At 36.5% G+C, this 14509-nt stretch overlaps 1 pseudogene; it reads left to right on the top strand.

Annotated features, from left to right (window-relative positions):
* The first annotated feature begins 6854 nt into the window (after positions 1 to 6854).
* On the top strand, positions 6855 to 8928 carry LOC110600898 (annotated as a pseudogene).
* The last annotated feature ends 5581 nt before the right edge of the window (positions 8929 to 14509 follow it).

The following is a 14509-nucleotide window of genomic DNA, read 5'->3' as shown; positions in this document are numbered from 1 at the left end:
TGGATAGGAATAGCCAAAAGTTGAATGGAGACATCATTTTTATCTGATGTTCCATTCAGCATGAAAAAGAATAACACTAACACAATTTTAAAAAATAAATAAATCATTTTTAGGCCGACTCAATTGTATTCTGAACAAAATTTATATCTTAAAAATAAATTTTGGCTATAATTAACCCTAAACTTTGTAATTAAATTAATTTGAACAAATTAAAAGTAACAGCTATAATTGTCAAAATGAAATTGTTCGAGTATTTTGCCTAGTAATATCATGTTGCCTTAATTTTAAATTTATAATATTACTGAATCATATTTTTTAATCTTTTATAGGCTATACTCAATATTTTTAATTTTATCTAATTTAATATAATTTAAAAAATTAATATTAATTTAATTGACACATGCGTGGTCCAATCAATATAAAAATGATTTTTTAAAGTATAAAACCCACGCTCCGATCATTGTTTATTTATTATTTTAATTGTAAAATCCACGCTCAGTAGATTTTTTGATGAATCCATATATGCCTTATCCTATGTGACTTAAGATAATAATAAAAAGAATTAATTTATCACATAAAATAGAAAGAAAAAGAAATGTCTTTTTGACCACTTAGATAAACTTATAAATAACTCTCTTTTTCTTATACTTTTTCATTAAAAATTATAGAAAATCCACCGAAATAAAAGGTCTCCCAAAAAAGTCCACATGATGAAGCATACAAACGTGAAGAATGAGTCTTTTGTTTTTTTTTTAACTATTCAATCTAAATCTTTTTATCTGTCTTCAATAAAAAAATTAAAAATGTATTTATATTTTATTAATTAAAATTTAATTCATTAAAAATACTACAAAATTACCTATTTTAAATTATTTTTAAAAATATTTTAACATTATCTTCAATTATAAAAATTACCTATAGTAAAAGAAGTTATAATAACTATTGCCATAGAACTCTCCTTAATTTTATTAATACATTTTTTCTTTTTAATTTTTTTCTAAAAAACTTATAAACCTGTATTTTTTTTTAATCATATCAATTTTATAAAAAATACATTAATGCAAGCTGTCTTTATATGATTTTTGTTACCAACTCTCAAATTTTATAATATCTATACATCTTTTTTATATTTATTTTGCATATTTAAGTGAGTAGGTTACATCTACATTTTTTACAAAATTAATTAAATATTTTTTAATAAAAAATATATGAATAAATTTATAGAAAATATAATCTAATAATTAATATATAATTATTATTTTTAATAAGATAATTAAATAATTAAAAATAATAAATATATATTATTAATGTTTTGTATTGTTTTATATAAACTATAAAATAAAAGCATATTTGGGTTCCAAGTACCGTCCCAATCAGAAAAAATTTAAAATTTTAGAGATTAAGATATTGTAGTAACTAAAAAAGAAAAAAAATAAGATTTTCTTATTATTATTTTAAGCCATGTAGCATATGCCACATATGCGCTTTACTAGAAAATCCATCGGCATCTCACCTGAATGACTATTTTAGAAAAATATTTAAACGTTCATGGTTTTTTTGAAATAAATTGAAGTTTAGTGACTGTAATGAATAATGACTATGACCATAAGCGAAAATTACCCTAGAAAATTATAACAACTTGGAAACTGAACCGCTACCGGCAATAAAGTTTAGATTGACTTCAGTTCATCGGAACCCATAGCAAACCTACTATACATTTTGATACACCTGATATAATCCCTATATGATCTCAAAAATATACATAAAACATTATCATGAATCAAACACGGTATAAGCATATATATATAACTGTAAACATAAACCTATACAAGAGCTCTAATCAAATGCTTCAGGATAGTCATCATTACATACCATAGTTTGATTCAAATATAATATAAGATTTAAAACTTTTATATACTAAGATTATTGATAAAGGGATCATAAAAGGACTTCGGACAAAGTATAATACTAGACCATAACAACCTTACATATCCATAACTAAGCTACTATATAAGGAACTATACCCAAAGGATTGTACTGATCTCCTACGCTAACTCTGATCCTACACACCTGATGGTAAGGGAAAAGGAATAAGTTACTATAGCCTAGTGAGTAGAATCATAGTATAAAACAATTTAGTAAAACATATGCTTACATGTATATATCATAACACAAACAATTCACAACAAGATAGACTTGTTACTAATAACCCTCCAAAAAAAATTTACTAATGTTTGGCCCACAACGGATGCTCTTTAGGATTTTTTTTTTCTTAAACATAACATATCCATAATGCTAGAGGCATAGAATAGGTACCTTAGTCTTTTCCTACATAATACCAGAGGTGTAGAATGGGTCTCGACCTAGACATCCATATCCATCATATATAAACATAGTGTGTCATATCATGAGAGCTAGTAAGTCATCTAATATCCATCGACAATAACAATTTGATATACAATGCATCATATTCGTGAATCTAATGCAAAACAATATATTCAATTATACATGACATTCATGATGCATGAGCATGTTTAAAATACTTGATTATATTAAAATAAGAGTTTAGCTTAGTTCTACTTACCTCTTGCGGACACAAGTCTTGCTCTCTAGTAGATACCTCCCTATTGGACTCCATAGTCTCCTAAATTTGATCCTACACAGATAGATTCAAATAAGAGACCAAATATACTTTTATAACTCTTAAAACTACCTCAAGAAACCCCTAAAAGTATAATAGAAAATATGTAGAAAATGGATGGAAAATAGTTAAATAGGAGACTTTTAGTAGCAAGTTCGGTAGCCTAAAGTCTCTTTACAGACCCGAAAGTTCCTACTTTCGGAGGCACTTATGGCAGCAAAAGATGGCTGCCTTAAGTGCAAGTTTAGCGACCGAATGGACATTTGGCAGCCGAACCTGGATTTTGACTTTATGGTAAACCTGATTATGCTCTAATCTTTTCTGCCTCAAAAAGAAATCAAACTAACACAAAAGCTTGAAAACCACTCAACATCAACTCAAGGGTCTCAAAACAACTTAAAACAAGTAAAATAAACAACATGCATCCATTAAATATTCAAGATTAACACTTACATAGAAAAATAATCAACCTTAACTCAAAATCTCCATGCAAGCATCTCAAAACCCATACCCACACATGCAAGATCATCAGCACGATATTTATGCTTTAAAATCAAAGAATCTAAGGATAGAACTCTTACTTCTAGAGGAATTTAATGTAAACCATACTTTGAAAAGGAATAATAGAGAAAGCTCTTTTGATACTTGTGTTGATCCCTTTCCTTTGCCTCATTATTTTGAAAATGAAGAAATGCTCGTGTCTGAATAACCTGTTTAAGGCATAATTACAACAATTCACTCTCATAATGATTTCAATGTGGGTACATTTAGGTGCAATTCTTTAATTATTACTTTTTCTTTTTTTAGTTTGAAAATTTTTAAAAATGAATTTGTTGCAAGATTCAAATGCTTATTTCATAGAGTATGAGATCAATTCTTATGAACATATTACTGACCTAGTAAAGTAAGTTTTTAGAAATAAATTCATTTTGATGTGTATTGTTATGCACCCATTTTTAAAATATATATTGTTATGCACCCATTTAATTTAAAAAGGAGGTATGACATGTAGATATTTTTAATTTTTATACTTTGAAGAATTTAATTTCACATCCCTCATGTTTTTTGTTCTAAAAAAAAATATTCTTGAAAAGGAAAGACGACTCTACTTTGAATCTCACAACTCTTATTCTTATCCATATTATAGGATTCTAAATTTCTTAACCTCTTCTCCTCTTGTGTCTTATAGTGCCCAAATGGAAAGTTATTTCACTTTATTTTTGTTATTTTTTTGTAATTTATAGGAAGATTTACAATTTAGTTCCTGGGTATTGTCATTATTAATAAGTCAGTCCCTGTATTTTTAGAAACATATTAAAACGTTCTTATGTTTTCTTTCCGTCAACGAAATAGTCTTTCCGTCCTCTTTTCCGTTAAAATTAGATAAAGGAGAAGAGAGAAAATTTTTAAAATCTAATTTTATCCTCAAATAAAACCCCTTATTTAGTCCTTAGATATTGCTATTATTAACAAGTCAGTCCCTACATTTTTAAAAATCTATGAAAACGTTTTTATCTTTTTTCATATATATTAAAACGTCCTTATCTTTTTTTTTCCGTCAATGAAATAGTCCCTATCTTTTCTCATATCTATTAAAACGTCCTTATCGTTTCTTTTCGTCAACAAAATATTCCCTCCTCATCGTTTCTTTCCGTCAACGAAATCATCCCTCCCTATATTTTTAGAAATCTATTAAAATGTCCTTATCTTTTCTCATATCTATTAAAACGTCCTTATCGTTTCTTTTCGTCAACGAAATAGTCCCTATCTTTTCTCATATCTATTAAAACGTCCTTATCGTTTCTTTCCGTCAACGAAGTAGTCTCTATCTTTTCTCATATATATTAAAAGTCCTTATCGTATCTTTCCGTCAACGAAATAATCCCTATCTTTCCGTCAACGAAATAGTCCCTCCTCCTGCTCCTCAAAGAAGAAGAAGAAGAAGAAGAAGAAGAAGAAGAAGAAGAAGAAGAAGGAGAAGAGGAGGAGGAGGAGGAGGAGGAAGAAAAGAGGGGGGGGGGTTCTTACATATATTAAAAGTCCTTATCGTTTCTTTCCGTCAACGAAAGAAGAAGAAGAAGAAGAAGAAGGAGGAGGAGGAGGAGGAAAAGAAGGGGGGGTTCTCACATATATTAAAAGTCGTTATCATTTCTTTCCGTCAACGAAAGAAGAAGAAGAAGAAGGAGGAGGAGGAGGAGGAGGAGGAGGAGGAGGGGGGGTTCTCACATATATTAAAAGTCCTTATCGTTTCTTTCCGTCAATGAAATAGTCCCTATCTTTTCTCACATCTATTAAAAGTCCTTATCGTTTCTTTCCGTCAACGAAATCGTCCCTCCTCTTGCTCCTCAAAAAAGAAGAAGAAGAAGAAGAAGAGAAGAAGAAGAAGAAGAAGAAGAAGAAGAAGAAGAAGAAGAAGAAGAAGAAGAAAAAGAAGAAGAAGAAGGAGGAGAAAAATAAGGGGGGTTCTCACATATATTAAAAGTCCTTATCTTTTCTCACATCAATTAAAAGTCCGTATCGTTTCTTTCCGTCAACGAAATAGTCCCTCCTCCTGCTCCTCAAAAAAGAAGAAGAAGAAGAAGAAGAAGAAGAAGAAGAAGAAGAAGAAGAAGGAGGAGAAAAATAAAGGGGGTTCTCACATATATTAAAAGTCCTTATCGTTTCTTTCCGTCAACGAAATAGTCCCTATCTTTTCTCACATCTATTAAAAGTCCTTATCGTTTCTTTCCGTCAACGAAATAGTCCCTCCTCCTGCTCCTCAAAAAAGAAGAAGAAGAAGAAGAAGAAGGAGGAGGAGGAGGAGGAAAAGAAGGGGGGGATTCTCACATATATTAAAAGTCCTTATCGTTTCTTTTCGTCAACGAAATAGTCCCTATCTTTTCTCACATCTATGAAAAGTCCTTATCGTTTCGTTCCGTCAACGAAATAGTCCCTCCTCCTGCTCCTCAAAAAAGAAGAAGAAGAAAAAGAAGAAGAAGAAGAAGAAGAAGGAGGAGGAGGAGGAGGAGGAAAAGGAGGGGGGTAATTTGGTCTTTTACTATATTTTTAACGGCAAAAATAGATAGAAGGACTATTTCATTGACGGAGAGAAAAGATAAGGACGTTTTAATAGGTTTCTAAAAATTTAGGGACTGACTTGTTAATAATGGCAATACTCAGGGACTAAATTGTAAATCTCTCTAATTTATATTCTACCAAGTTTGATAGTAATATCATTGAACAATTAGATAAGGCCTAAAAACTGTTTTTTTTTTCTTTAATGACTAATGTTTTGAGGCACTCCATCGATATAAGGGCTCCTATCCAGGCTGTTTGATGCAACAGCTACATTCTTGAGCAATACTCTCAATTCCATAAATCCAAAAACCTCATTGAAAATTCAATTGAATTTCCAACTCGAGTGATAAAACTATTAGTCGGTTGGGGGGTAGAGCTTATTGCAATTCCCCGTCTTTAATAAGGGAAACTTGTGCCAACTTTCCACCTTCTTTATAGATGTTAGGTCCTATGTTGTTGGCTTATGGTAAAATTTTTCAGTTGCTAATTAGAAAGGTTGTTGTCTTTTAACTCTTTTTTTTTTGGGGTTTTGTCTCTAGGGATCTGTATACTATTTCTATGAGAAAATGTATCAATGACAGTATGGCATTTTTGGTTTTTGATGCAATTTAGGCTGATGTGTGCTTTAATCAATTTTACTTAAGTGGGCTTCTCTTGATTTGTGTATTTTAGCATTGATAAGTTTGTTTGCAATTTTGTTTAGTTTTTTCTTCCCCCTTTCTTTTGTGAGGCGCAAATTGTGTTGGCTCAACTTAAGAGGTTCTTCATTTGTTGTGGGTTAGGTTGTAGATAGTCTTGTTAAGATTTTAGTTAGGTTGTTTTAGAACTTAGGATTTAGGGTTATATTGGATACAACCTTTTTTTTTTTTTTGTGCACTAGGTCGAGATATGAAATTATTGAAAAAGGGGTTTTGGATGGTTAATTGGAATGTCTATTCAGGCACTGCATCTATTGGTTGTGGAGTTGCTTTGAGGAACCCTATTTTGTAACTTGGTGCTTTAGCACATATTAAGCCAATTTGTTTTATAATTAGAAAATTTAAAAAGGGGCTTACATTAAATGACTAGTTATTTGACTTCTCCTTGTGTTGTTTTCAAATTGGTGTCAAGGATTGGCAATAACCAGTGAAGGGTTTTGAAGGAAATTCTTGTCTACATGAGCACTAAAATTATTGGAAGGAAAGGGCACGAGGGAGAGAAAATGAACAATCAAGTCCATTCCTTAAAGGATGTAACTCCTTATGCAAATTTATCATTTTTTAATACATGGAAAAGTTTGACTTTCAGTAATGAGCATAAGAAAAAGAAGTCTAAGAGGCATGAGGCCAATGGTGATGATGTTGAGCTAAGTGCTACTGAAACCAAGGCTGTTGGCTTGGAGGGTAACATAGATCAAAGTAATCATGAGATAATGAAGAACAGGAAGAAGAAGACAAGGAAGTCATAGTAGATTAATGTTGAATTTGATGTAGTATCTCAGAAAGTTAGGAAGCAAGATAAGGTGGGTGATATTGGTGGAGAATTTAATAAAAGTAAAAAGGATTTGAAGGAGTCCTACATTAGAGTAGGGGAGATGATGAGCTTCAAAAAGGATGACAATATGGATTTAGAGAGCAATTTTGAGTCAAGAGTACTAAACTATAGAAAAAAGAAGGACAAGGAGAAGAAAAGCAAGGATAAAAATGAAAATGGAAAGGATCACTTGGATGAAAATATCCTAAACTATGTTGGGTCTCCAAGGAAGGAAAGGAAGCAAAAGAAGCATCAACATAAGGGTGATTTAGAGGCTAAATTACCAAAAGTCATGGCTGGGATGCATGGTTATGAAAGTAATGCAATAGAGGAAGATGGAAGTAACATAGATTCAAGTAAATATGAAAAGGTAGGTGCTTATGTTCCTAATGATGGAAGAAAAGATGAAAAGAAGAGAAAGAAACAGAAAAAAGAGAAGCATGTTAGTGATGTTGGGGTAACAATTAATGAAATTGATCGAAAAGATGTTGAAAATGATAAGGAGTTGGATGGAAATATCATGCAAAATGTTGAGCATCCAAGGAAGAAGAGGAAGAAAAAGCATAATGTTGATTTGGTAGTTGCATCACAGGAACATATGGATGGGAAATTATGTAATGAAAGTAATCTGATGGGAGAACATGAAGGTAATGAATATTCTATTGAAATTAAGGTAGGAAGGGAAAAAAAATAAAAGACTGTACTATTAAGAAAGTCAAGAAGAAGAAGAGCAAGTCAGTTGAAAATGGTTACGAAGGAAAACGTAGTGAAAGAGAACAGAAAGTGAGTAAAGGTGTCAAGCATACCAGTCCATCAGAAAACTTTACACCACAAGGGATATCTAAGAGGGTAAGTTTTTTATGAAGAGTTGGAGGTTTTCCCTTTATCTGATGGTCCAAGCACTTATACTATTCAGAAAGAAGAATTGGTGTGAAGGAAGCGATTCTCACATGAAGAAGATGAGATGGTTAAAAAGGCTATTTTGAACTACATTGATGCTCATGAATTAGGTGAAGTACCGTAAAGAAGTACCTTGAACTTAAAAATTGTTGGAAGAAAATTGGGGTAACCTTACCTTGGTGGCCTTTGATGAGTGTCTATTATCAAGCCCATATCTTGTTTGAAAGGGATGAAAAACATTCTTCGACCCTAGAGGAGTATGAATTCATGTATAAGTTTCATGAGAAACATAGTTCTGATTGAAAAACTTTGGCTGAAGCACTTGGCAAACATAAAGCTCATGCGAAGGACACATGGCATAGAATAAAAGTTGCCAATAGGAGAAGGGGGAAATGGTCCCAAGAGGAGTAATAGACTTTATTTGATTTAGTGAACATGGATTTGCGTATGAAAGTTTGTGAGGAAAGTAAATCATCCAAACATGGAATGCTGTGAGATAATATCAGTTGGATTGCAATCAGTGAGAAGTTGTGGACCAAAGCTACTCTTATGTGCTGCATGAAATGGTATGACCAGTTAACTTCTTCTATAATAGCCGAAGGTAAATGGCTTGATGTAAATTACTATCGCCTTGTGATTATATGGAAGTTGTGGACTAGGATAATCTTCTAGAGCATAGATCTGGTAATCTATGCAGAAAGAGATGGAATCAAATGGTTAAACACATTAGTGAACATGGAAATAAGTCATTTGCTGATCAGGTTGAAATTCTTATAGAATGTTATTGCCTAGACGTGCTTGAAGTAAGGAACCTATAGTTCATTGAGTGAATGGTTCCACAACATGTTCTTTTTTCCTTTTTCTTTTTAGTCTCTTTTGTGATGTTCTAAAGCCTAAAGCTGTTGCAACCTCCAAGATTACATTTGATTGGAACTGTGGGTTATTGTGTAAAGTTTTTTATGGCCTCAGTTTACTTTGGAACTGATAATAGGCCCAGTATAAGAATTTCTTATAGCAGATGAAAATTATAGTTCAGAAAATATTTTAGGATTCATTTCCTCATTTTTTATTTTTTTATAAATATTACAGAGTGAAAAAAGAAGATAATAGCAAACACTTGACATTATTGGGAGAAACAATTTGTATAATTTTATTTTATACTTCTTTACTGTTTTTTCTGGATCTTTTCCTTTTCTATTATTAGTAATGTTGGTGGTCTTATTCTCATCCATTATTTGGTTATTGCATTTGGAATGGAATTAGGGAAATGATTCTATGTGTTTCTTGTAATACCCGGCTAGACTCCGGTATCGGAATTCCTACCGTCCGGTGGAATCTTGGATGTCGGAGACCTCTAGAAGGGTAAAACCATGTTTTCATAAAATGTTTTAATGTATTTGATGCTTTTAAGTAAAAAGGAGAATGAGTTTTGAATGAAAATAACTTTGGAGGAAAACCCAGGTTCGGCCGCCGAACCTCAAGTTCGGCCGCTGAACATGCAGACATTTCGGGTGTGCCTTAGGCCCCCGAAGGCATAAGTGAGGGAAGTCCAGGTTCGGCCGCCGAACCTCAAGTTCGACCGCCGAACATGGCATGCATGCGGAGGCACGTTCGGCCCCCGAACGTGGCATGGCCAGCCACTATAAAAGGGTCCCTTAGCCAAAAACGGGCGAGCTTTTCTCTCCATTGTCGGCCAAGGTGAGCTCTCCGCCGTTCCTCACCAATCTTTGAGTTTTTCCTTCAAATCTTTCACGATTTTCACAAGTTTTCATCTTGTTTTGAAGATTTTCAAGTTTTGAGCAAGTTTTGAGCTTGGAGACCCAAGGAAGTTGAAAATCTCCCATCTCCAAGATTAGGTCGTCTCTCTCTCGATCTTCAAGAGGTAAGAGCCGATCTTAAGCTTATTGCATGTTTTAAGTAAGTTTTAAGTAGATTTATGGGATAGAAATGCAAGTTAGGTTATGTTGGAGTTTATGTGTTCATGTTGATGTTTTGTGCAATGTGAGTTGTTTGATGTGTTGTAGTTGGGGTTTTTGATGGTTTGAAGCCCCTAGGAGCTTGTATGCTTGTGTATGTGTATTGTAGAATAGGTTTATGCATGTTTGGGAAGTTTTGGAGGCGTATATGCATAGAAGAGCTGAGTTTCTGCCACTAGGGGAGAAACCAGGTTCGGCAGCCGAAGGAACCTTCGGCCGCCGAACATGCTTGTGGAGGCAGCCTTCGGCTGCCGAAGCTTGCCCCCGAAAGAGGACTTTCGCCTCTGTCTGGGAGTTTCGGCCGCCGAACATGCATGAGTTTTGCCTCTGTCTGGGAGTTTCGGCCGTCGAAGGTGCCGCCGAACCTGCCTGACTTTCGGCTCTGGAGGGACTTTCGGCTGCCGAACCTGCCGCCGAAAGTGCCCTGTCCAACCCTCTTTTGCATGTTTTTCTATGGTTGTTCCATGTTGTTCTAGGGGGGTTTTTGGGGGATGTTTTTAGAATTATGTTCTAGTTGTTTGGTCCCTCATTTGAGTCCACCTGTGTAGGTTCGGACCCGAGGAACCGATGATCCCAGCAGTGAGTTCAGCTGCTTCTGAGTCAGTAGAGCTTCAGCCAGAGGTGAGTGGAATAACCCTTATGCTTTTAAATAAATAAATCAGTTTTAGCATGATTCACGCATCATGAATGCCATGAGATATAATAGGGTGTTTGCATTAGACTCACGAATATGTTGCATTGCATAATATGTTGATGATGTGGATGAATGTTGAATGATCCTTTAGTCCCCATATATTATGATGTTGATGATACGGTACGGAAGACCAGTGATGTAATACCCGGCTAGAATCCGGCATCGAAATTCCTATCGTCCGGTGGAATCCGGGGTGTCGGACTTCTAGAGGAGGGTAGGATTTATGTTTTACTATGTGTTATGATGTGTGTTAATATGGTAAAGTCAAATGGCATTAAGTTTTGAGCTGAAATGACCCAAGGCTGATGAGCCAAGTTCGGCCGCCGAAGGTAAGTTTGGCCGCCGAAAGTGCCCAATGTTCGGCTGCCGTTGCATGGTTTTGCATGCGTTTCGGCCGCCGAAGCTGAGTCGGCCAGCCATCGTTTGGGCATCCGTAGTCAGCATTTTGGACAGGTGTTGGCTCCAAACCCTGTCCAGAAGATTGGCCACGTCTCCCATGCTTTATTTGCTCAGTTTGAGCAGCTCATGCACGAGTTAGCTCGTGTTCAAAAGAGTTTGAAAGTTTTGACAAAAAACCTAGGTTTTGAGAGTTTGAGAGGGTGAAGAGAGTTGGTTCGTTTCCCTTTGTTCAGGGTGTTTATCTTCTTATTACAGGAGGTAAGTGCTGCTTTTGACCCTGTTTCTATGTTTTCTGAAGGTTTAAAGGGAGTTATGGAGAGAGATGCCTGTTTAGGTGATAAATGGTGGTTTTGATGATTTATGCATGTATACATGATTCTGTGTTATGTTTGATGTGTTTTGTTGGGGTTTTTAGATAGTTTTGGACCCCTTTGTACATATACATGAGTATATGTGTGTTGAGGAGTTGAGTGTGCATGTTTTGAGAGATGGACAGAATGGAGGAGCTTGTTTGCCGTCGGGGCTGAGTTCTGGATGAACTCAGGTTCGGCAGCCGAAGGTTCATTCGGCCGCCGAACCTCTTGCATGGTGGCTTAGGCTGCCACAGCTTGCCCCCGCGAGTTTTGCATGTTCGGCTCTGTTTGGGGAATTCGGCCGCCGAAGCTTGAGATTCGGCCGCCGAAGGTGCTTGAGTTTCGTCTCTGGAGCAGACGTTCGGCCGCTGAACCCGCCGCCGAAAGTGTTCTGTCCAGCCTTCTTTTGCATGCTTTGTATGGATAGTTGAGTGAGTTGAAAGGGATTCTTGGGGAGTGTAATAGAGGTATTCAGAAGCTAGTTTGGTCCCTCATTTGCATTTATCTGTATCTGTACAGACCAGAGGAACCAGAGAGAGCAGCAGTGAGTACTGCTCCAGAGGATTTAGAGCCTGCTCAGTCAGTCAGTCCAGTTAGCCAGAGGTGAGTGGAACTAAACTTCTTTTCTTGAACTTGCACAATGGAATGTTTTAGCATATCTCATGCATCATGATTATGCACTAGATTGATTGCATTAGTATCCACGAATATGTTGCATTGCATAGTTATTTGTTGATGTGGGTGAATGCTGAATGATCCAATAGTCTCAGACAGGAAGACCAGGAGCCTTTGACTACGCCCTGGCAGGTATAGTAAAGACCAGGAGCCTTTGACTACGCCCTGGCAGGTATATAGTAAAGTCCAGGAGCCTTTGACTACGCCCTGGCAATGGTAAGTACAGAGGTGTTATATACACATATACATATATGACAGGAAGACCAGGTGCTCGATTCTACGCCCTGGCACAGAGTTACTGGGACTATATGGTGACAGGTTTACTCTTGATGTGGTTTATCTGTGTTATGACGCATTCCATGAGATCATGTTTTACTGAGATATTTTACTGTTCTACTCACTGGGCTATAGAGCTCATCCCACTCCCTTAACCCCAGTTTTGCAGGTTCAGTGTACAGTGTACAGGGACAGTCCAGCAGAGTACGGAAAGAGTAAAGAGATTTGTAATAGCCTAGAGTGGACATGTAATATTAAAGAGATGTAATAATTGTGTGTCTAAAGTTAGACATGTGCTTGACTTAGTGATGTATGTTGTGTACATGGTCTGGATATGTATATATGTTTTTCTGTATGTGAAAAACCAGGCTTAACAAGTATGAGTTAACCCATCTAGAGCAAGCTCTAGTCAGGGGTACAGAGTACAGAGTACAGAGTACAGAGTACAGAGTACAGAGTACAGAGATAGTGCATGCACAGGTTAAGCCTTGGTTCAGCAAAGAGTTTTTATTTTCACAGAAAATGTATGATCATGTATGAGTTTTACAGGTACACAGAGAGTATAGCAGGCTTGCTACGGGTTCTGGCGGCCTTAAGCCGACCTGAATCCTAGCGCCGGTGACGGTCCATTTTGGGGTCGTTACAGATTGGTATCAGAGCCCTAGGTTCACATGATCGGACCTATAGAGACAGTGTCGGGCTCATAGAGAGTGGTCAAGCACAATAGGAAAGCATGTCCACTAGGATAGGGTGTTGCGTCCTATCTGTGATATGCCATGAGTGATGCATGTGCCTTATTGTTATGTGTTGTTTATGTGCTAAAGTGCTCTGTTATATGCTGTGGTTTCAGAGAAAGATGAGAGGAACTCGTCGATCAGCTCGATTGACTGGAGTCCCACCAGAGAATGAGAGAACAGCTGCTCGTCCTCCTGCATTGCCAAGGGCAAGGTCTCAGAGATCTAGCAGGGAAGGTATGTCAATAGACCCTAGAAGGTCTGTCGACGAGAGCAGAAGAGGAACAGTGAGGGGAGGAAGATCAGAGGAAAGGATGGAAGCTATGGAGATTGATCAGTCTAGAGATGATAGCATGGGTATAGGCAGTTTTGAGGAAGGTATGGGAGAGTCGCAGGGAAATGTTCAGACCTCAGGTTTTGGCTATCCAGAGTATCCGATGGGAGGTATGTCGGAGTACTCTAGTTTTGTGCCATATCCTTCTTACATGCCATATATGCCTTATCCTCCATACTATCCACCATATCCTATGTATCCATCTTCCCCTACCCATCCAAGTGCAGCACACCCAGAGCCAAATGACCCAGTACCACCACCAGAACCAGTAGCCCCTGTTGTTGACAGACAACAACCTAGCTCCTCTGGAGGTAAAGTGCAAATGACGGAGTACTTGAAATTGGATGCTCCTAAATACAACACGGGAGATGATCCATTTGATTACCTCAGAGCAGTTAGGATGATAACTAGTGAGTTGGGAGCAGACGATAGGAGAGCCATTGAGATGGCAGGTTTCACATTAAAATGCAAGAAAGCCAGAGAATGGTTTAAGAACTATGTGGAAACCAGAATGGACAGCATGTCATGGGGAGAGTTCGCCAATGAGTTTGCAGGGTGGGCTTTTCCTGACAGTTCTCGGGAACTGAAAGTAATAGAGTTCGAACAGTTGAGACAGACAGACGAAATGAGTGTTGATGAATTCACAGATAAGTTCTTAGATTTGCTTCAGTATGTAGGTCAAGCCTATGATACTGATCAGAAGAAGGCAAGGAGATATACTATGAGATTGCATCCCAGGTATTCTTCCTTGATTCCTCCAGCAGAAAAGGAGAGTTTCCACACCATAGTGGACGCAGCCAGGAAAATGGAAGCTAGTGCCAATATTCAGAAACAATCAAAGGCACAGGCTTCGGGTTCTAAGGCCCCCAGTGCAGGCACGTCAGGCAGCAAGAGATGGGACAGAGCAAAAGGAACAAAGAGTAAGTTCTGGAATAAAGTGAAGTCAGGTCTGGGAATA

The sequence above is a fragment of the Manihot esculenta genome, chromosome 15 (genome assembly GCF_001659605.2).
Source record: "Manihot esculenta cultivar AM560-2 chromosome 15, M.esculenta_v8, whole genome shotgun sequence".
Lineage (NCBI taxonomy): Eukaryota > Viridiplantae > Streptophyta > Magnoliopsida > Malpighiales > Euphorbiaceae > Manihot > Manihot esculenta.
Note: the sequence above shows the minus strand (reverse complement) of the source record. Positions and strands in the feature narration are given on the sequence as shown.